Raw genomic sequence first — 23,206 nt, 5'->3', positions numbered from 1 at the left:
GGCTCCACCCTTGATGCATATATGCTAACTTCACAGCAAAAATAAAAAATAGCGACCGGTCGTAGACTTTTTGTAGCCGTACTTTAAAAAATTCAGATGAAATCTAAGAGAAAATTCGTATATATATTGAATCAGAGTTAACTCTAAAGAATGTTGTAAGCTTGAAGATAGAAATTTACCTAGTCATCCTTGGAGAAGATATGGATTTCCTCTATAACCAGGCAAGCAACTGCATCGACCATTTGGGTACTGACTGCTGAAGCAGCTACAAGCAGACATGTCACAACGAGAAGTTAACTCATACGTCCTTGATTTATCCCTCGCATATTGATCGAAATAGAATTTGAATATACNATGTTTTCACGCGTTTTCATTTTTTTGTCTTTTTTGAAGCATTTTCAATATTAAAAAAAATAAGACAGATATACAAAATCCATAAAAGATTACACCCTTCATTTGCAAAACTTTTCTTAAAGGTTGTTTATGGAAAAGTCTTTACATGATAATGATGTTTTATTGGGATTATTTATATAAAAATTTCCTCTTTAAAACTTATAAGATTTGAATAAATATAGAATATCTCAATTAAATAATTAATACCTGATCTACACCACAACCCAATAAATTTATGTCGTCCTTACATCCAATTTACCAATTAATACTTGGCATGAAGTATTTTCCCTTTTGAGTATAATCCCTAGTTAGATTCATATCCTTCAAAATATAAAATTCTATGGACAACTTAGTTTGACATTAAAGAAATTAGAATTAATAAAATGATTACATAGGTACAAATCATTTTTGAATGCCATAAGTTAAGAAAGTAAATCTCTCTTTTTAAAAAAAATGAAAAATGAAAACTCAATTATTTTGGGTGGATTGAAGATGCTTCTCAAAATTCATCGTGCATCAAACATGTTGTAGTAAATTTAATCATGACTAGTTGATTTTATGCTGATCTTTAATCTTCTTTTTATTTTTTTATTTTTTTCTTTTGTTAGAAAAGCTAACTAATTGATTGAAATAATTTAAAATGATCTTGTAAAGTCTAATATTTTTATTATTAAATTTATTTTTTCAATTGCAAGTGGAATTACTGACCTACCATGTTTGTCACAAGTTTAAATCCCATGAATTAATTAACATGACGTTGCACAATAAGCGCTCTTTTTCTTTCCTTTAGCAAGTGGGATGACTCATCTATCACCCAGTTTTCATTCTCCTTAGACTAATTATGAGAACAAGAAAAATTGGAGGTTATATGAAAATTAATACATCTTGAGTAGGAATTGAACCTCCCAATCTAGGGATGAATTAATAATTTTTTTTTTTTTTTTCTATTGTTGTTGTTGTTAAACTTGCTGAAAAAGAAAATATTAAGTTCACCCTAATAACAATTTATCTATTTATGCTCTCTAGATATTCCTAAGGATCCTTTGGTTTAAACTAACAATCAAGATCATTTATAAGAAAAGATACAAAATTTATAGATAATGTATAACAATGAAGTTGAAAAATGATAAGTAATCATACCAATTATTTATAGTAAATTAAGCATGCATAAAAAGGTAAATTACATTAATCTTTTGTAAACCAATATATGAAGCATTGTTGATCGTTCCTTTAAATAATTTAATTATAAAAAAAGAGGAAAAACTTATTTTTTTCCTGTTTGACAACAAACAAAGTCAATTCCGACTAGAGTATCCATTTTATTGTAAGTAATGGTGAATATTCTTTATGCCCCTTGCTTAATATTTGCTCAATCACCACCCCAAGAAATAAAATCATATCTAACCTTAATAATATTAAATTTTTTAATACAATTGTTCGATATATTATTTAATCATATAAATTAATAAATTATTAATTTATTGAGGCATTTTTTATTTTCTTTTTCCGAAACATTGAACTTAATGCATGTACATATTGTATATAGTTAGGGGTGTAAACGAGCCGAGTGTCACCCTAAACGAGCCTATTTTTTTCGGTTAAGCATTAGACGAGTTTGAGTCAAGTCACGAGTCAGCTGAGTCAGGACAATTCGACTCATGACTCGACTCGTATATAATCGAGTCAGCTCGAGCTCGTTTGACTCGACTCAAAAAGCTTGATTATGACTCGACTAACGCGAGCTCGAATTGGCTCGATTACGGCTTGTTTAACCCTTTTTTATGTAACCTGCAAATCTTGTTTTACATAAATCAGATCCATTTTTTTGGTAAATTTGTATCCAAATCAACATAAACAATGTATTACACAACAAATTATACAATCCAAGACGAAAAAAGGGTTTTTTTGTTTGCAGTTGTCGGCGATTGGGTAGTTCTTGTGTTTATATGTGGCTGGGTGTGATTTTAGGAATTTTTTTTTGTGGTGGGGGGGGGGGGGGGGGGGTGTGGGTGGGGAGGGGGGGGGGGGGGGGGGGGGGGGGGGGGGGGGGGGGGGGGGGGGGGGGGGGGGGGGGGTGGTGGGGGGGGGGGGGGGGGCGGGGGGTGGTGGGGGGGGGGGGGGGGGGGGGTGTTGGGGGGGTGGGGGGGGGGGTGGGGGGGGGGGGGGGGTGGGGGGGTGGGGTGGGGGGGGGGGTGGGTGTGGGGGGGGTGGGGGGTGGGGGGGGGGGGGGGGGGGGGGGGGGGGTGGGGGGGGGTGGGGGGGGGGTGGGGGTGGGTGGGGGGGGGGGGGGGGGGGGGGGGGGGGGGGGGGGGGGGTGGGGGGGGGGGGTATGGGGGGAATTGATTCTTGATGATTAGTAATGTGAAAATAGGGTTTTAGATTTTGGGGAAATCGTTTATGCGATTTGGTTAAGTTATATTTGCAATATTTTTAACCTTTTGCATTAAATTTACAAGACAGACCTAAACTTATATTTTTCACAGAAAAACCCTAAACGAGCCACTTTGACTCACAAGCCGAATCGAGCTGAGCCGAGTAGACTCAAACTCGGCTTGGTAACTAATTGGAGTCGTACTTGAGCCAGCTCCGGTCAATTAAACTCGAGCCGAGTTCGAGAATTTAACGAGCCGAGCCAAGTCGACTCGTGAGCGGCTCGCTACTGACACCCCTATGTATAGTTAATGTGGTATAGGGAATAACTCATAGTTAATGCACTTAAAGCAACAATCAATTACCGCATAATTTTCCTTGCAATACAAAGACGATTAAGATTGTGCTTCATTCATGACATATTTCATAATACATCATCATAAAGCGTCCAAATGCAGCAAATGAAGATCCTCCTTCCTCACTTCATTATCACTCTCCATCACACATTTTATAGCTCTTCCTATTTATCTCCCAATGCAACTTCCCCATTAGTGATCCTATAATCTACTCTCAACTCCACGGCCAATCCCAAATCTTTCACCATTTGGAAAGCATTAAGCTGCTGCTCAGCATACATAGGCATGTCACAATTGGAACACCAACCACAAGCTCTCCAAGATTGAATTCCACCCACAACGTGACACGAATCCTCCCACTGATTTATGACCAACACCACTCCTTTTGTGGTGCCCGTCCACACACCAAACCCTTTCCTTGTTCTTTCCAAGAACCCATTTGGCAAGATTTCCTGAGATTATCACTATTGAAATCACTAGGCCCTTCAAATTCGCCATTTGGTGGTGGCTTCCGTAAAGACCACAGAACCTTACCCCACTTTGCTCCAATCCAATCCAATTTCTTTGACTTGTTCTTCACTAAGCTCCCCGGCTTCCAAAGCACAAGAAAACAACTGATGAATCAGGCTGATCATCAACCCATTCATTATCTCATCAGCTTTTTCTGTCTCATCACTCTGCGTCCCTTTACTCATAACTTGGTCCACCGTGTAAATTGGTGGCATATGATCAAAATCATTCAACAGAGACTTACCGCATGAGATTCCAGCTCCTGGAATGTTTAACAAAACTTCTAGCAGACCACTGCTTGGAATTGATTAACATAACTAGGTCATCAACTCGCCATCAACTCTTCAACTCCTCTTCCAACTTCATCATGTTGATTGGAAGGTACAGCATAAGACCAAGAAAGCTGCAGTAGAGGGAAGAACAAATAAGAAGGAACACCAAGTTCATTTCCACATCGATCATTGATGTATAAGACATATCAACATCCAACCCACAAGTGTAGCTGAATTAGAACGGGAAATCACATGCTTGACAATCGTTCTTTACCACAAGTTTCATGGAATCTATGAACTAAGCATACGCTTTTCTACAGATTTATGAGCATCTTTTGAAGGAAAAGTCTATGGAGGAGGAAGATTATGAACCTTATGGAGTATTAGATTCTGCAGTGATTATATAACGTATGTGTAACAACATTTCTAGTAAAAATAGAATCCATGTGAAGGACAGCCACTGAGAAACGCCCATCATCTCGCTCTAACAATCGCTTTGCAAACTCAACTTCAGGAACCAAGTGGCCTGCGCCTCTAGAGGGGTGAACGCAAGCTCAGTTTTATTCATTGTGGCGATGGCAGAGGAAAATGTAATAAAAATTTGTGATTTCTTTTCTTCTGGGGAGTGAATAAGGGATCTAGACCACTCCTTTGATAAGGTAGTGATCTGTTGCACATGTCTATGAAATCAATCAATCATGTTCCAGAAAGAGATTCTTTTGTTCAGAAGCGTGCAATAATGATTAAAAAAAAATTAAAATATTATTTGTACAATTTATTTATGGTTTTAAATAATTTCCTTAGATACTAAAATGATATTATGATGAGTCATCGTAAATGTTGTTTTAATTTATAAGAAACATGTTCAAGTGTTGTCTCATGTTTACTTCATCAAAATAATAATGTATGCTTATCCGTTTAAATTAAATATTAAAACTCCAATGGGATACTCACGTAGAGAGTTAATTGTTGTTTATGATACCTACGAAAAATGCACTAAATTAAATTATAAAATAAATTGAAATATTCCAGTAAATTTAATGAATCCTAGATTTAACATTATGAAAAATATCAGCACTGTGTTAAGATTTTCTTTCTTATCAATCATTGTTAAAAAGATTGGAGCGGCAACTGCACTTGAAGTTAGAGATGCGGGAATTCCATATGCTTTTGCACCTAGCATTGTGGATACATTATCAATCCTACAGCTAATGGATGTCACATTTCATTCTTCAGATTAATTGTGGACTCCTGATAATCTATGTCTATACAGTTTGCGGGATCCGAGATGGGGCCGATGCTACAATCTACAGCGAGGATCCTAAGATTGTTCAAGCGATACTGAGATTATACTTGGGCTACAAGGAGATGTTCCTACTAGCTCTCAAAAGGGTGCCCATATGTCTTAGGAAAGTAATTGATTAATTATGTAGTCTTAAAGTATCTCATTTGATTTCAGTGCTGGCATGATTCACATTTCGCAGAGAGAGAGTAAATTGAGGGAGAGAGAATGTGAGTTAGAACAAAGCAAAGTTAAGAATAATTAAATATTTACATATTGCTCCCATTACTCATAAATTATATATCCTAAAGTTTACAGAATTGAAGTAGGATCTAAGATGTATTGTTGTAGAGTTAGAGTAGGACCAAGTATTTCTTTTCCTATACCACTATTATTTAATAAAGGTTTTTGGTATTTGAATAATGTGTACAGCGACACAAAAAATGGATGGCGCAAAGGCAAGAGTGGCGTAATGAATAGGAGATATGAAACCAAAATAATAGTAGACATACAAACCATAAACAATAAACAAGCAAGAGTGCGTAATGAATAGAGAGATATGAAAACCAAAATAACAGTAGACATACAAACCATAAACAATAACATTAAGAGAAGAAGAAATATGCGCGATTTTATCTTAGTTCACCCAATTAACAGGTTACATCCAACTAAGTCAATTATTGCAATACTGCTCATCTCACTCGTTACAATGAAAGTAATTTGTCTCTTATTTGTTACATTTATTACCAGAGAAAAAATGTTTATATATTAGGTTTAAAAGACTAAAAGCTATATTACAAAAACTTATATTCCTAGGCCCAAACTTAATAAAATCTAATTTTAAGAAATTTTCAACGGTTTCTTATGGACAAGGCACAACCGCCTGTGGGCCAGGGGTGCTGCCCCTGCACCCCGCTCATCAATCGGCCACTAAGACCCTGAATCGTCTTTGTAGCCTATTAATGCTGGGTGGTCGACACTCTCGACAGATCTTCGGTCTTTGAATGCAAGAATTAGATGCGAGGTTTACATCGCTCAATGGCTAGCCATATAGATTGTTTCAACACCTTAGAATGACGCACGATTTGTGTTGAAACTATTGGATTCTGTATTCCGACTCGATCTGGCATCGTTTGCACCACCATGATTTGGTCAAAGCTGCAGGTATGTTAATTATGACTCTGTTAGCATTGTTTTCCATTAAAGTGAATCGCCGCGAATTTATGGTGTGGGGGTATTTGCGTCGAAACTCCTGGATTCTGTATTCTGAAGAGTCTAGCGTCGTTGTACCACCATGATTTGTTCGGGTATGTTAAGACTCTGTTAGCATTGTTTTCCATTGAAGTAATGATGCAGATTTATGGTGTTGGGGTATTTGCGTCGAAACTCCTACATTCTGTATTCTAAAGCAATCTGCGTCGTTGTACCACCATGATTTGGTCAAAGCTGCAGGACGCAAAGATTTGGTCAAAGCTGCAGGTATGGTACGACTCTGTTTGCGTCGTTTTTCCCACGCAGATTTATGGTGTCGGGTATTTTGCGTCGAAACTTGCGATCTGGCGTCGTTGTACCACCATAATTTGGTCAAAGCTACATTTATGTTACGATCGTTTTGCATCGTTTTCCATTGAAGTGAACGACACAGATTTATGGAAACGACAAGCCTTGATTCATTGTAATCTAATGGGCTTGGATGAAAAGTTAGAGTTGGTTATTTTAAGCTAATTATACCAAACGTAAATTAACTTGATTAAGATTTTCAGCATAAGCCATGTATAATACCGATTTCATTTACATGCAGTTCAAAAAAATTTAGAAGGTTGGATCTTACATTGAGATTCCAAAACAGTGTTTGAACATGCATATGATAAATGATGATTTCTTACTTAGCAGTGGCAGATGTCTGGAGATGATGCAGTATTGTCAAATGAGAACTTGTTGAAGCGGAACAACATCTCGAGGCTCGATTACTTCGGTTCTTATGTCCTCAACTCTTGTAATGTTGTTGATCATCGCTATCTTTTCTTGAAGCTCGGATTGCCTCTTAACTCCATGGCAACTTCTTTCATTGAGGGTCTGTTCTTCCAGTTCCCACTTATGCTTAAACACTTTTTTGCGATGTTAGCAACAGCCATGATCTCTTCCCTTTCCCAGCTTTACTACTTGAGCATCGAGAATATCAACAAATGTTTCTCCTCTAAAGGTGAAGGAAATATGTTGACAAACTTCTACCTTCTTCTGATCTTGTGGAAGATATCAGTTTTTGACCAGTTAAAGCTCAACAAAGACTACTCCAAAACTATATTCGTCACTTTTGCAATGAATTGACTTGATTGAAAGTTTCAGGGTCCAAGTATCTAAAAGTCCTTATAATTTTGCGGTGACATGAGTTTTGCGATTGCGATCAATTTTGAAGTCCCGAAATTACGACTTTTGCTATGTACTTTTCATCTAAGAGTATATTCATAGACTTGATGTCTCAACGATAAATTGGTATAGAAGCTATCGATGTAAGTAAGAATAGCTCCTGAAAAATAAATATACATTATATATATAGAAAATATACTGCCACATCATTTTGTACAAAGACTCTTTGTAAGAGTCTTTGTATATGTAGCATTTCCCTATATATATTATTTGAATATTTAGAGAATACCTACAAGAGCACGGTCTTTGATTTTTCCGTTGTCCTTAAGGGTATGCACGTGTAAGTCTCATTGAATTTTCGCAAACATCAGGCCCGTAGATGGTTGTATCATCTTTACATTCATCGGTATCTGGGAATATGTTCAAGAAAAAAAAAAAAAAAAAAAAGATAAATTATATATTAATGACTAACAAAATAAAAATGAAAGATTTTTATTTGAAATGTATATCATACAATTTCTGTATTAATTTGGATATGTTTATATTATCAATCCATTATTATTTTAATTCCACGAGGCACATTCATGCCTAGTGGTCTAACAAATATTTTAGTCTTATATAAAAAACTGACAATTTTGTCCCTACAAATTCAGAATATTCCACTCTGGCTACTTCACCTAGAATGTAATCTTTTTGTAACCCCTTTATTTATTGAACATTACTTTTTGCCCCCCAGAAAACATTTTGTGGCTCCCCCCTGATGCATATATGCTAACTTCACAGCAAAAAAAAAAATAGCGACCGGTCGTAGACTTTTTGTAGCCGTACTTTAAAAAATTCAGATGAATCTAAGGAAAATTCGTATATATTTGAATCAGAGTTAACTCTAAAGAATGTTGTAAGCTTCAGATAGAAATTTACCCAGGCATCCTTGGAGAAATATGGATTTCCTCTAAACCAGGCAAGCAACTGCATCGAACACTGGGTACTGACTGCTGAAGCAGCTACAAGCAGACATGTCACAACGAGAAGTTGACCTATACGTCCTTGATTTATCCCTCGCATATTGATCGAAATAGAATTTGAATACACCCCAATCAAGTACCACAGGAACAAGTTTAAGATTTGTAACATCTTCAAGATTTTTTAAGTTGGTTTCGAACCAGTTTTGGTCTGCCAAAAAGACAATGGGACATTTGGAACTAACATCAAAAGAAAGAAAAAACCTCTTGAAAGCCGAGTTACATTACCCTGGCAACTATTTTTTTCTCCTTCACAGGTAGAAGAACATTCAGCAACAGCTGAATCGTCATCAGAAAGCAAAGAAAAATTTCCACAGCCTACCCCGTAGAATCTGTTTCTATGTGGAGAGAAGGTAAAAGGGTTCTGGTCATCAAATTTGAAATATTCATATTTAGAAACCAAGGATTGAATACTGGGAAATTAACACGCATTGTGCCATCTAGAGAAATGTCAAGCACTTCAAATGTTTTATCTTCCAGGATGAATGGCTTACTAGAGTCGGATTGTATGGCATGGAAACCGTGGCCGCCAACAGAACACTCGTATCCAATTCCAAAATTAAGGAAATGGAATGGAAATTTCCACATTTTGATGTCAATTTGTTAATGTTGGTGGTTGTGCCACTTCCATGAGAGGAGGATAATCTGAAAACAGTTGAATCATTCTTCTACTGAATCTCGTTCTTTCTTCTTTATTATGCTCTTAAACCGGCTAATATTTTTTGAGGGAAAGAAGTTGCCGTCCGCCCCTTTAATAGTGTTTGGGATTGTGCTGAACTGACTTAAAAGATTGACAGAGTAACTCAAATTAGGTCTAGTCATGGCAAAGATAGAGAAGTTTTCCAATAAGCTTCTGAAAGACTGTTGGATCAGACAAGAAGGATCATCTAATGTTAATACTGATCATAAGCTTGAGAAGTAACATATGCGGATCCGGTTTCTTTAAAGTGTGAAAGATCCAATAAAGACATATCAACTACCGAACATGCTTGACAGTCGCTTCTTTAACACGTTTTATGAGAATCTACGAACTCAACCATACTTTCTATAGATCTATGAGCATCTTTTGAAGGAGAAAAGTCTACAGGAGGAGGAAGATTGATGAACCTTATTGGAGTATTAAATTCTGCAAGTGATTTATATAACGTATGTGTAACAACATTTCTAATAAAAAAGAATCCGTGAGAAGAACAGTCACTGAGAAACGTCCATCATCTCGCTCTAACAATCGCTTTGCAAACTCAACTTCAGGAACCAAGTGGCCTGCGCCTGCTAGAGGGATGAACACAAGCTCTGTTTTCTTCATTGTTGGCGATGGCCGAGGAAACTGTTAATGAATATTTGTGATTTCATTTCTTCTGGGGAGTGGATAAGGATCTAGACCACTCCTTTGATAAAGTAGTGATCTTGTTACCATGTATATGAAAGCAGAGAGATATTCTCTGGTCAGAAGCTGCATTAATATTAATAAAAAAAAAAAAATGAAATAATCTACACCCCAAAGCTTATTATAATAAAAGTTCTACAGAGTTTTAGGCTGAGCAGGTAACGGATAAATCCGAACCGGTGATACCCGGACCGCCGGTTCCGGATTGACAGGAAAGGTTCCGGTTCTAGTTGGAACCGGGACTCCTCGGTTCCGATTACCGAGAACCGGAATCGGACTCCGCATCTATATATTTAAAAACCAAACCAACCCATACCCATCATTCAAAATATTCCGAAAAATTACGTACAGGATCTTACAGATATTAAAAGGTGTGAAAGAGAGAGACCTTGTCGAGAGAAGTGGAGAGCTGGGTGGTTTGAAGAAGGAAAGCAGAAGGTTGACGTTGAAGGGTCAGTTTGCTATGCTTTGTGACTATAATTGAGTGTTGATTTTTTGGTTGTCGTTGCCTCCCTCTCTGCATAGTTGCTTTTCTGCTTCCTTGCTCTTTTAGGGTTCTGCAAAACAAAAGTCAAAACGAAACCAAAACACCTTCTTATGGGTTCAAATCAAAAGTTGAACCTAAGAAGCAAAGTAAATATTTGTGTTTAGTTCTTTTATTATGGGCCTAAAGGTTTGGCCTTCTTGGCCGAGAAGTTTCCCAAATCCAAAAGGTAGAAAACAAATTTAAAATATGTTGGAAAAATATCAACCTATAAATACAGAATAATAATACACATCTGTTTAATTTAGTGTGCTATTCAGTGAAGAAAGTAAAATACACACCCCCCCCCCCCCCCCCCCCAAACTGCTTACAGATAAGTGAAGTTGGACGTTCTTCTTGGCCTCATTAAAAACCTTGTCACGAAAACCCGGTGGGACGAAACCGGATCAAGGAAAAAAGAGTACAGTGCACATATGTCCAATACAATATACTTGTCTAAAAATTCTCCCTAACCGTTGATCTCTTGATCAATGATCCCTCTCATAATGGTATAATTAATTTTGTAACTCATTGAGCGGTTGCATACCAATATTATACACAAACTTTTCAAATGTTGATGTTGATAAAGCCTTAGTGAATGTATCTGGAAGATTATCATTGAAGCGTATTTGTTTGACATCAATCTCACGATTTTGCTGGAGTTCGTGAGTGTAAAAGAATTTCGGTGAAATATGTTTTGTTCTGTCTCCTTTGATATATCCTCTCCTGACTTGAGTAATATATGTTGCATTGTCTTCATTTATAATTATGGGAGCATATAAGGTATGCGGCAATTTGCATGTACTTTCAACATGATAGATGACAGATCTAAACCATACACATTCTCGGCTGGCTTTATGAAGTGGAAGAATCTCGGAATGGTTGGAGGAAGTAGCAAACAATGTCTGTTTTGCCGAATGACATGATATTGTAGTACCATTATGAGTGAAAACATATCCCATCTACAAGCAGGGTTTGTGAGGATCAGAAAGGTACCTAGCATCTGTATAGCCAAGTAATTAGGATCATTAACAAATTTCCTTGGATAAAATAATTCAAAATCTTTTGTTCCACTAAGGTAACAAAAGACATGTTTGATATCATTCCAATGTCAGCAAGTTAGTACAAAGCTAAATCTTGCCAACAGATTCACCTCAAATGCTATGTCTGATCTTATACATTGTGTCAAATGTAATAATGCACCTATTGCATTTAGATACGGTACTTTAGGACAAGTATCTTTTCATCGTCTTCTTTAGGACGAAATTGATCTTTTTAGGATCAAGAGACCAAACAACCATTGGGGTACTCAAGGGGTGAGATTTATCAATATTAAATCACTTTAGGATCTTTTTAGTATAATTTGATTGATGGAACACAACTCCATTTGAACAATGCTTGATCTGTAGGCCGAGACAATACTTTGTTTTCCCAAGATCCTTCATTTCAAATTCTCTTTTGAAATACTCAGTAGCTTTTGTGACCTCTTCAAGAGTCCCTATTAAGTTCATGTCATCGACATATACTGCTACAATTGTAAATCCTGATTTCTACCTCTCATAAAGACACACGGGCATACAGGATCATTGATGTATTGTAATAGCCACTACTACTCAAATATTCATAATGAAATACATATAAAATAATATAAAGAAATTGGGCCCAAATTTTTTTCTTTTATTAAATATATTTATATATTCTACAAACATATACATTTTTTACACAAACTTATAATGTGTACAAAAACTATTAAAACATGGTAGACAGTGTAACCGCTTCCCCTCGCGTGTCGACATCCATCCGACTGCATCCTCACCTGGATCCTGCAAAACATAGGAAAACAACGGGGTGAACACTAAAACAATGCTCAGTAAGTAAATCCTCTACTCATCTATCCCCGTAACTCTTTCTCTAATTCTTTCCTTACAACTTCTCATACCATTTCTCTTTGGTACTTCTCTTTCTCTTTCTCTTAGAACTCCTTTCTAGTAACTCTCTCTCTAATAAGTCACGGCCCCATCTTACCGGGGGCACGGCCGGGACTCACTCCCACTCTACGTGACCTTTACTCATTCTAGCCGATCGGACTCGGTTATGCATGGATTCGGAACCCTTGGCCATGTGAGTGTATAATCTCTCTCTCGGGTACTCGGGTATAGCCCTCATCCGCATGCACTCTCACGGGCTACACCACTTCTCTATCTCATACTCAGGCCGCTCTCTCAATGCGGCGTACATGCGGGAATACTCTACCCATTACTCACGGGTTCCCCATCGCACAACCTACTCTATTCTCTTTCTCTTAACTCTTAAAGAAGTTTATACTCAAATTATTTACTAAATCTCAAGTGTATAAACAAAGGTGTAGAGCTATCTCATGCTCCCTAATGCACTAATGAAATGCCAATTACAAGATTTCCTCAAAACAGTCATTCTGCACCAGTCACACTAAAACGGCCATAACTTATGCTATACACCTCGGATTACTACGGTTCTGGTCTCGTTTCAAAGCTTAGAAACAGGGCTACAACTTCTCTGTTTTGGTCTCAGCCCAGTTCGAACCGTAAGATACTCAAAAATTACTCAGAAAGTTACGGCAGTGACAGGGCAGATTTCACTTAGGCATTTCCTCAAACATCTCATGTGCATAAAAACACCCTACGAAAATTACTACTAAACTTCATTTTTCTAGCCATCCAAATTGGGGAAAAACTCCCTCAATTACTCATAATCCCTGTCAAGAAAAGCACTCCCAAAAAGGATTACACAACATCTCTCAAACTTCATCTCAAACTCCATTCTCAATACACATATCAACAACACTTCTCATATTTAATCAATCCCAACTACTAAGACTAAGCACACATCTCATCTCAATTTTCAGTAGGTATACCATGTACATACATAATTAAAATAAGTCTCTACTCAAAGCTTAGTCATAACTCAACTTGGTTGGATTTACTTACCTTGTGCAAAGATGGGTTCCTTAGCACTTTTCCTTCCCTTTGTGGACTTGTCTCTTCTCTACAACTCAAAACAACCACAAGGGCAGCAACAACACAATAAGACCTCACTATAAATACAAGAAAACTCACATCTAAAGCATGAATTCTTACCTTAGGAAGCTTTAGATGAAATCTCTACTCAAAACCCCTCTTAAATCCCTTAGAAATCTTGGAAGATTGGATGGAGAAATTGAGAGAAAGTGGGCAAATGGAAGAGGCGGTGGAATGAAGAAATAAAGGGTTTCTCTACACTTAACCCTTTTTAGTTCATATTATAAGCATCCTTTCCCATTTTGCCCTTGCTCTTCCTTGGAAATTCCATCTATATCCTTTGATTCTTTACAAATACACCCCCATCCAAACACAATCTCTACTAAATTTCCTTTCATTTTACTCCCCACTTTTCCTACTAATTAGGGGTAGAATGGTCATTGTGTCCCAAAAGAAGAATTCTCTAGAAAACTCAAGAAACTTTGTATTAGGCTCGTCGCCGCAACGAAGAACTTTGCGTCGCCCCGGCGAAACAGGGCAGAACCTACTCGTGGGTGCAACTCCTCCTCCTCGCCGCGGTGAAGATTATTCTTCGCCCCGGCGAAGATTGGATTTCCAAACTTCACCAAAATTCAACCAATTTCAAGGTAACCAATCAACCAACTCAACATACATGAACAAATAAACTCAATTGAAGCTGAAACAGTAAACTTTTAACTAATACAGCAAATCTTAAATACGTACCTTAAGTGGGATATTACATGTATCCTCCCTTAATCAGATATTCACTAAGACGATTATACCACATTCGTCTTGATTGTTTCAACCTATATAACGATCTTTGCAATTTTATTGAATACATGTTCCTTTTATTCGGTTTTGCCACTTTGAATCCTTTAGGGATTTTCATATAGATATTAGTATCCAGTATACCATACAAATACGCAATGACAATGTCCATGAGACGCATATCAAGTTTTTCTGAGACTAATAAACTAATCAAGTATCAAAATGTGATAGCATCCATCACTGGTGAATACGTCTCATCAAAGTCAATTCCAAGTCTTTGCAAGAAACCTTGAGCCACTAGTCTGGCCTTATACCTAGTAATCTCACTTTTCTCATTTCGTTTCCTTGTGAATACACACTTGTATCTTACGGGTTTCACGTTTTTAGGTGTTTGGACTACAGGTCCAAATACATTACGTTTTGCTAGGGTGGTTAATTCTGCTTGAATTGCTTCTTCCCATTTTGGCTAATCATGCCTTTGTCGACATTCATCAACAAAATGTGGCTCAAACTCATCATTCATAATTTCAGTAGCTACTGTGTATGAGAATATGTTATTGACAATAGTTGTCTCACGATTCCACTTTTCTCTAGAGTGAGTATAGTTTCTAGAAATTTCTTCATTTCTATGTTCTTGTATTCCTTTAGGGATTTCTTCCTCTTCAAAGGCTTGTGTCCTTCCAAGGACTGTTAACTCTTCTAGAGTTAGTTTAGAAACTGTGGAATTGTCAATTATTCTAGTATTGTCAATATTGACACCTATTTGATACTGTGCCTTTCGTTTCCTAGGAACAGTATCCTTGGCTCCAACAAGCCTATCACGCTTCTAGTGTGTAACAAATGAATCGATCGCTGCCACATGGATTGTTCATTAGTAACATCAATCCTTGCTGGTGTATTGACAGTAGGATTGTATGATCTCGTTATCTTTGCTACATCTGTATATGCATCAAGCATTTGGTTGGCAATATTTTGCAAATGTGTTATTCTTTGCACTTCAATTTCAGATTGAGATGTGCGAGGATCTAAATGAGACATAGAATTCACTTTCTAGGAAAGTTCAAGCCTTACTTTAGAGGCTTTACCTTTTTCCCTAAAGATGAGAATGTTGTCTCATCAAAATGGCAATCTGTAAAACGTGCGGTAAACAGATCGCCCGTCAAGGGCTCAAGATATATGATGATAGATGGTGAGTCATAGCCAAGATATATTCCCAAACGATATTGGGTCCCATTTTACTGCGTTTAAAGGGTGCAATTGGAACTTGCACAGCACAACCAAAAGTTCTTAAATGGGATATATTAGGTTGATACCCAAATACAAGCTGTATTAGAGAGTATTGATTATATGCAGTGGGTCTTAGGAGAATTAATGCCGCATCATGTAAAACAACGTAAGCCTAGGCAGAAGTCGGTAATTGCGTACGTAATAGCAAAGTTCTTGCAATTAATTGGATACGCTTTATAAATGACTCCGCCATACCATTCTGGGTATGTACGTGTGGCACTAAGTGCTTAACATCAATTCCCATTGCTATACAATAATCATCAAATGCCTTTAAGGTAAACTCACCAGCATTGTCCAGACGGATTGCTTTAATTGGGTAATCTGGAAAGTGTGTCGTAATCTAATAATTTGTGCCAGTAATCTAGCAAAGGCAACATTCGGGTAAATAGTAGACAAACATATGACCATCGTGCCGATGTATCAATCAGTGCCATAAAGTAGCAGAAAGGTCCACTTGGTGGATAAATAGGTCACATATGTCTCCTTGAATTCTTTGTAAAAATGATGAGGATTAGAGGTGACCGGTTAGGGTACGCTGCATTTTTCGGGGGAACTAGAACCGAAACAGCACAGTGCAGGTTCCAAAAAAAAAAAGAATCGGAATCGAAACCTGAAATTCAGGTTCCGGTTCCTTACCCAGGTATCCTGTAAAAAATCAATTACCCCACTATTAGTTTAAAAAAAGACAAAAATACTTTAAAAGTTTACAAATACAACCCTAACAAATTAAGAAAACCTACATTTAGTAGTTTTCAACTTTTGATTACTCATTCATTTGCGTCCAATGTGACTCATAAATCCTTTAATCTCCAAGCAACACTTGAATTCAATCAATTAATCACAATTCACATAAAATTTATCAATCAAAACCAAAATACAAACAGGTTCCAAGTAGGGTACCTGTATTAAGTTCTTTTCTTAGGTTCCGGTTCTAAAACCTGTCGGAACTAGAACTGCACACTGCACAGTGTCGGTTCCAATAAATGGAATTGGAACCTACCCACACAGTGTCAATTTCAGGTAGGTTTCGGTTTCGGTTTTGATTCTGCCTGCAAGTTCCGGTTCTACCCACTACTCATGCTCACCCCTAATTGAAAGGGAAAAGTTATAAATTCTCTTATTCAACAAAAATACAGAAAATATTACATGCATATTATATATTACCGATTAATTATGAAGTAAGTATATTATGTTATAGAAGAATAATGAATATACTAAATATGCAAACTCTTTATATAAATTCTTTCATATAAACTACTAATGTGTCATCAAATAAAAGAATGAATGCATGCAAAATGTCACGTCAATTTGTATGCATTATTTTGTATATTAAATTTGTATATATAACATTACTTTAAAATGATGCTATATGTACAAACTCCTTGTACAAATTAATTTAGTATAAAGAAAATAGATGAACTTATATATAAAACCAAATCATTAAATACTAATTAATATAAAGAATGAGGTGAAATAAAGAGTTATACTACATGTTTGTACATATAACACCGGCTTCAATATCAAGATTCTTTGAAAATAGAAAAACTCTAGCGCATATATATATATATATATATATATATAAGTGCCTTTACACTTTTGTAGTTTATTGTAAAGCTTTTTGACGAGTTTGAAAGGATAATAGAAAACCAGAGCCTTAAACTGCCAACAAAACTCACTCATCCATCCATGGCCTCCTCTATTCCTCTTCCGCCACCACCACCACCGCCCACCACTTTTCCGCAACCACCCACAACCACCCCGCCACCCCTTTCCCTTTCACCTCCACTTCCCAAACTCAAAACCCCTACAATTCGTTCCCGCCTAAGCAAAATATGCCAGGAAGGCCAACCTCACTTAGCCCGCCAACTGTTCGACACAATTCCCCGCCCAACTACCGTCGTTTGGAACACCATCATTATTGGTTTTATTTGCAACAAAATGCCACAAGATGCCATTTTGTTCTATGCCCAGATGAAAAAATCCGCTCCTTATACTTGTGTGGTAACTATACTGACTCTTCGGCTCTCAAGGCTTGTGCCGCGAAACGCAATTTGAAGTCGGTAAAGTTGTTCATTGCTTTATTAGGGACTTATTGAACCCTTGTAGGATTGTGTATAACTCTCTGTTGAATATGTACTCTACTTGTTTGAGTTCTGTGGTGGATAGTGAAATTGGTGGGTGTGGTTATTCTGATTTTGATTATTCAAAGTATGATTTAGTTTGTAAAGTGTTTGATACGATGAAAAGGAGAAATGTTATTGCATGGAATACTATGGTTTCACGGTACGTAAAGACAGAGAGATATGCAGAAGTGGTTAGGCAATTTAGGATGATGATGATGATGAAGGGAATTAGACCCAGTCCTGTTAGTTTTGTTAATGTTTTCCCGGCTTTGTCGAGTTTCGGGGACTATAAGAATGGATTGCCTGTTTGTTGTGAGTTCGGCTATTTTCATGTATGTTGAGCTTGGTTGTCTTGATTTCGCTAGGAAGATTTTTTACTGTTGTTTGGAGAGAAATGCTGAGGATTGGATCACTATGATCGGTGGGTATGCACAGAGTAGTTCTCCTGTTGAAGCTATCAAGCTTTTCATTGAAGCTATGTTATCAGATGAAATTGATTTTGATGAGGTGACTTTTTTATCGGTCTTAACTGCAGTTTCACAGTTGCAGCGATTGGACTTAACTTAACAGCTGCATGCCTATATAATTAGAATTTGGCAACATTGCCAGTTATTGTATTGAATGCAATTATTGTCATGTATTCCAGATGCGGCTTTGTCCATACATATGTCATTTAAAGTTTTTGATAATATGCTGGAACGGGATGTCGTTTCTTGGAATACAATGATTTCTGCTTTTGTTCAGAATGGGTTGGATGATGAAGGATTAATGCTTGTGTATGAGATGCAGAAACAACAATTTATGATAGATTATGTTACTGTTACTGCCTTGCTTCCGGCAGCTTCAAATCTGAGAAACCGTGATATTGGAAAGCAGACCCATGCTTATCTCTTAGGGCATGGCATTCAGTTTGAGGGAATGGAAAGTTATCTTATAGACATGTATGCAAAATCTGGTTTGATTAGAACTTCTCAACAAATTTTTGAGAGAAACCATACTGGAGACAGAGATCAAGCCACTTGGAATGCTATGATTGCTGGGTATACCCAAAATGGATTGGTTGAGGAAGCTTTCGGGTGTGTTTTTATTATTTTGAGTAGTATTTTTGAAAAAGTTGAGTTGGGTTATTATTACAATGATAGGATTTGAATTTGAAAATGTATTTGGTAAGATTATTTTTTAATCATCTATATTTGTTAATTTAGTTAAACACCTCTCACAATAAAAGTTTTAAAATTAACAAAAACACTCCCACCCATCGATTAAATGCCTGAAATATGTGGGTGGGGGTGTTTTTATCAATTTATAAACTTTTATTGTTGAGCGTATTCAGTTAAATTAACAAACCTAAGGGGTTCAAAAAAATCTAAATATTTGGAGTTCAATAGAATATGATTTGATTTTGAAAATAGTGAAATAAACATGTATTTTGATGTGATAAGATAAAAATAATAGAACAAACACACCCGAATCATTACTTTTAGGCAGATGCTCGAGCAGAACGTAACTCCCAATGTTGTGACTGTAACATCTGTGCTCCAACTTGCAATCCAATGGGAAGTATAGAGTTGGGCAAGCAACTTCATGGATTTTCTGTTTGCCATTTCTTGGACCAAAATGTCTTTGTAGGCTCTGCTAGGGATGTATACGAGCTGAGCCGAGCCAAGTATCTCGGTACTCGAGCTCGGCTCGTGATGAACAGTACCGAACTCGAGCTCGAGCTCGAGCTTAATCGAGCTTCAATACTCGAGCTCGAGCTTAATCGAGCTTCAATACTCGAGCTCGAGCTCGAGCTCGCGAGTGTGAAAGGGTACTCGAGCTCGAGCTCGGGCTCGCTTAATCGAGCTCAAACGAGCTCGAGCCTGATCAAAACTCGATAAGTGTTTTTGAATCTTTGAATCTTAGAATAAGAAGTCCTCCACCTTTTTCGACCAATAATCAAAAACCACAATAATCAGTGCAATATTAGTATCCAATTCTTGGAACTAAAAAACACTGTTGAGCTCCAAAAAAGGACAATCAATAAAACTACAAAGAAAATAACAAAATGAACAAGTTCATTAAACAAATAACCTCCCTCAGTTCATAAATTCTTCAGATAATCAAACAAAAACCCATGTCACAAACGACGATTACACAACACACCCATTTGTTAACAAATACTAGAAATCAAAACTCTACCCAATTGAAAGAAACTTCTCCACTAACAAATCCATCATTGAACAGACCCCATTTCCTTAAAAAATAAAAGATCCCCACTTATCAAGAACAGCAACACCCCAACAAAAAGAAAATAAAAATCCCAATTTGTCAAAATTGCAAGCTATACCCAATCCAAAACATCTCATGTACTGCCAAACCCATCAAACATCCCCATTTCTCAATAAAAAAAAAAAAAAAATCCAGCCAAAGACCATAAAAGAACCTATTTTTCGCCAAGTTACCGAAAAAATAATCTTTACCCATTTGAGAACAGCCTCTGAACTACGAAACCCATCAACGGAACTTGACGAAAAGCACGAGGCGGCAAATAAAAAGAAAAATAGAAAATGGGTGTTTCCCACCCAACTGGTTCAGGTGTGTTGCAAAATGGAAACCAGAGGGGCCTAGCGTGTGAAATAGCGGAACCTAACTTTGAAAGAGGAGGTGGAGGCCTGGAGGGAGGTTGTGGTTAAGTTTGTTGAATCTGGTAGGTTACAGTTGGTTAAGTTTTACTTTTTGAGTTTTTGTTTCAGCTTTGAAAAATTGAAATGGGTTCTGCACTTCTGCGTTTTTGTCTATATGGGTGCTATTTGCAATTTTAACAAATTAAAAATAAAAAAACTTTTGAAATCTTACAAATTGCCCCCTAAGCTCGTTTAAGCTCGTTTAAGCTCACGAGCTTGACGAGCCGAGCTCGGCCCGGATCGAACTCGGCTCGTCACTGTTCACGAGCTGCTCGAGCTACTCGAAATTGGGACGAGCCGAGCTCGAGTAGCTCGCGAGCTACTCGACTTGTGGCTCGTCCCTAGGCTCTGCTCTTATTGATATGTATTCTAAGTCAGGGTCAATTTCTTATGCTGATAATGTGTTTGCCCAAACCTTTGAAAAAAATCTTGTCACATATACCACAATGATATTGGGTTATGGTCAACATGGAATGAGTGAGAGAGCTCTCTCCTTGTTTCACAGAATGCAAGAATGTGACATTGAACCTGATGTCGTTACCTTTGTTGCAGTGTTGTCTGCTTGTAGTTATGCTGGCTTGGTTGATGAAGGTCTTCAAATAGTTGAGTTGATGGAGAGTAAATACAAGATTCAGCCCTTAACTGAGCACTATCGTTGTGTTACGGATATGTTAGGTAGGGTTGGGAGGGTGGTTAAAGCCTATGAGTTTTTCCAAAAATTAGGTGAAGAGGGGAATGTGTTGGAGATTTAGGGTTCACTTCTTGGTGCTTGCAAACTTCATGGAAAATTTGAATTGGGAGAAGTTGTTGCCAAGAGGTTGCTTGAATTAGATATAAGAAACAACATGAAGGGCTTCATGTTTTGCTCTCAAATATCTATTCAGAAGAAGGAAACTGGGAAAACATTGACAAAGTAAGGAAAGAGATGAGATAAAGAGGGTTGAGAAAAGAAATTGGATGTTCTTGGATTGATACTAGGGGTTATGTGAACCGTTTTGCATCTAAGGATCAAGAGCATCCGCAAAGTGATGAGATATATGAGAAGTTGGAAGGATTAGCCATGGAAATGAAAAATGCTGGTTATAGGGCCAGCGGACACTCCAATCTAGATGCCATTTTGCAGTTTAATGCATGGACCGGAATAGTCGTTATAGACTTCGAAAATGGGTGAATGAAAACCATGTTTAGTAAAGACAACTAGCTACAAAAATGTTGGCTTTTGAAAGGCCAGTAGTTGGTCATTTAATTATTGTGGAAACAACATGATGGTAGGTCTAAATGTTGGTCTTCTGTCAAAACTGACAATTTCGATCAATGCTCAACTTGCTCAGTTGAGCAGCTCAGCAGCATGATGTAAATAATCTGTATGTTTGCATGGTCTTTTGTGGTCAAGTTAACCAGTGGAGACTAAATTAGAGTAAAGTGGATAAGCTGCTCAACTTTATTTAAACAGGCCTTATCTCATTGTTCAGGTAAAAAAATTAATATCACTCTATGCTCGACAGCAAGGGGGCTTTATTATATATGGTGCATGAATTTTTTTGTTGGGTCTTTCACACTTTTTTAACTACAGTTGCTGCTTTCTCATTACTTCTTAGTTATGGATATCTTCTATGTTCTTTCTCTGCTGTGATCAAAGCACTTTCTTCATATAGTAAAGTGGCCATACCTAAATTTTTATTGCAGAATCTGTCTTTGGGTGAAAACAAAGAAGAAAATGAAAGATTGGTTTAAAATTCATCTGAAAAGTTTTGTATGCAAATTTGTAGAAAAAAATGTCGTAAGTTTTCGATACTTTATTCTTGAAACTGCTAGGATTCTCTTTAAGCTGATAGTTGTATCTCAACATATAAAACCATTTCAGGTAGATAAATTGGTAATACGAGAATGTGGACCTTATGCTTGAATGATGGATGATTGAAATGGAAATTTGAACTAATTTGATCTTAGACGGGAATAAGTTTAAAACAAATAAAACCTGAGAAAAAGTTTAAGGCCATTTTCTATTGGTATATGAGATTTGACATTCATTAAGTTAAGAAGAAAATGCCTACTTTGGATTCTCTGGGGTCTTTTGTTTTTGTTTCCTTCTCCTTGGAACGAGTTTTCGATATTTTGGTTGATGTGATGCTCTACTGGATGTTCATAAGAATCAATTAGTTCAAAAATTTGTAATTTCATTTTCCCTTTTTCTAAGAACATCAATTATAATTGTGACAGGAACAAATGTTAAATGGATTGCAGAACTCAATAAGAGCATATTCTCGCTCTAGTGCATCATCATTTGCAATGGGGCAGCATGATTGTGGAGTTGCCAGGGGAGTTGACGCCATCTATTGCCTTCTGCCAGTTTGCGCCAGTGTCCCACTGAGAGATTGAAGGGGCTACTGCACTTGACCTTCAAGTTCTAACCTTGTTAAGGGATGCTGAACTACTTCATGTGACTTCCAGCAAGTAAATAACATTCTTCCTATTCTTATATATTAATTACTATATATAATTAGATGGTTTTAATGGGTTATAATATATGGATTTGTGACATAATTAATGTCAGATATCAAAATAGATTTAACTCATTCATATGATTGATACTTAAGTACATGGGATAGACTCATTCATAGTACACTCATTGTATGCTGACATGGCATACACATTACACTCATTGCATGAGTTACACGTGTCTCTACTCTTTTCAGTACTAGCAAAGCACTGACATCATTTACAATTATTTATGAATCATCAATGATCCACACAATGAACAAGAAAGCTCAGCTCGTCTTTATTTCTATACTAGGCATCGGCGAACTCGTCTCCACCTGGAGCTGACCAAGCTTCTCGTTCACTACCACCACCACCTCTCCAT

General features: G+C 37.2%; 1 pseudogene; it reads left to right on the top strand.

Annotated features, from left to right (window-relative positions):
• The first annotated feature begins 17,240 nt into the window (after positions 1-17,240).
• Positions 17,241-22,722, top strand: LOC116110016 (annotated as a pseudogene).
• Positions 22,723-23,206: the final 484 nt, after the last annotated feature.

The sequence above is a fragment of the Pistacia vera genome, unplaced genomic scaffold (assembly GCF_008641045.1).
Source record: "Pistacia vera cultivar Batoury unplaced genomic scaffold, PisVer_v2 Contig592, whole genome shotgun sequence".
Lineage (NCBI taxonomy): Eukaryota > Viridiplantae > Streptophyta > Magnoliopsida > Sapindales > Anacardiaceae > Pistacia > Pistacia vera.
Note: the sequence above shows the minus strand (reverse complement) of the source record. Positions and strands in the feature narration are given on the sequence as shown.